Genomic DNA, 2,038 nt, shown 5'->3' on the forward strand with positions numbered 1-2,038 from the left:
CTTTCATGAAGCAAGCTGTCATGTTGGTCTTGACTTCTTGTCCAGCATGCTTTCATGAAGCAAGCTGTCATCTTGGAGAAGCCCTCCTGGAAAAGAGCTGAGGATGGCCTCTGGCCAACAGCCAATGAGAAACTGAATTCTGCCAACAGCCATGTGAGTGAGCTTGGAGGCAGACCCTCCCCCAGTTGAGTCTCAGATGAGACCACAGCCCTGGATGACACCTTGTCTACAGCCTTGTGAGACCCAGAAACAGAGGACCTGGTTGAGCCATGCCTGACTCCTGATCCATAGAAACTATGAGATAACAAATGTTCTTTCAGGCCACTAAGTTTGTGGTAATTTGTTATGTAGTTATAGATTACTAATCTACTCCAACTAACTAAATAGACGTTGTAACTGTAATGAATCTTTACATTTTTCAACACAATTATTTTTCAGAAGGAGAAATTATAGGCATAATAGTTACGTGTTCAGTAACTAATGTTGAGCTCCATTTTTCATAAGTTGGCAAAGGGGAGAATGGCCAAGTTGAAGCCAAGGCATTTCTCTTTCATTCATACTTTCAATAGGTTATGCAACCTTGTGCGGTAGCAAAATCCTATTGAATATTCAGTTTATGAGCCATTCATTTCTTAGAATCCTCGTGTTTTACCTGGTACGTGCAAATAGGTACTTCTTATCCTATTTTACCATCAGAGTCAAAGAAAGGAGAAGCTCAGCTCAAACTTCCTATATCTATCTAGAAATTCTGATAAGCTTAGCTACTCATTTGTAATATTAGGAAAACATTGGTGAGATACATGGCAAAGGTAGCTGGTACATCCTTAGAAATTAGAGGATGTAGCAAGACGGTAGAACAAGAGAAAAAGAGAGGAGGTGAAGGGTACCAAAGAAAATCAGACCACTTCATGAACTTACTGAGCACTGGTCCTGCCTGGAATCTTTGAGAAGTGACACTTCCCTTTTTTTAAACCTGGAGTTTCATTGCCAGGGCTTGTGTGGCCCAGCTGAATGACAAGGTGCACCAGCTTGGAAGAGGAGGAGGAGAAGGTGGTAAGAGCCTGACACAGCCATTCATTTCCTCATCTACGTACCACAAAACTTCAGCCTCCATAGGAATATGTCTCAAAAGTCAGCTTAAAAATAATATTAACAAGGCTTCTGCTTACGCATTTTCAAGGGCTCATATTGAAGCAACTCCAAGTGCCAGTCATCTCTATACAGTTGTCTAAACAGAGCCATTTTTCAAGGCTGACCAACAGCAGAAACGTGTGCCACAGAATATAAATCATAGAAGGCAACTGTAAAACATGCACTATTTCACAATGTGCCTGGCATTTTTTAGTATAGTGCCTTCTTTTTTTTTTTTTCTAGTTTTTTGCTTTATCTCTTTTTAAAACCATGATCAATATGTTTTCTTTCCTCAACTACCCTCCAAAGCTCTGGAAAAGAACAGGCCACTGTGAGGTGAACATGGCATGGAATCCCAAGGGTATGACACATGTGATTGCTTTTTTGGTTTCTATCTGAAAGGATTGTCAGTGGAGGTTTGCTGTTTCTGTGAGTGTCATGGGATATTCTTCAGACACTCATTCTGTTTTCTGAGTATAAATTCCGTGAGTATATATAAGTCACCACAGAAGAAACTCCACTGGGACCTTGTTGGAGCGCCGTGTGAGATTACAAAGCACCACATTAAAAACTCATTGTGATTGAGCAACTTCTCTCAGTGCAGGGCTCAAGTCATCGCCAGCCACTGAAAAACAAAGTTCAAGCTATTCCATGCCACAACTCAGGATCTCCTTGTGAAGCATGATGTTCTTCTCACAAATGGCAGCAAAGAGGGGGACTGGGAAGAATCAGAAGACAGAGCTCACTTAAGAGACAAGACTACTGCAGAATTAGAAATAGAAGAGCAGACAGGGTTACAGGATCCAGAGATGGGACCAGGATCATGCCCGAAAGACTGAGCAGCAGCCCCGAAAAAATTGCTCTACTGAGCCAGCAGAGGAATGAGGGCAGGAGTGTACCAGGCAGG

The sequence above is a fragment of the Pongo abelii genome, chromosome 6, assembly GCF_028885655.2.
Source record: "Pongo abelii isolate AG06213 chromosome 6, NHGRI_mPonAbe1-v2.0_pri, whole genome shotgun sequence".
NCBI classification, from domain to species: domain Eukaryota; kingdom Metazoa; phylum Chordata; class Mammalia; order Primates; family Hominidae; genus Pongo; species Pongo abelii.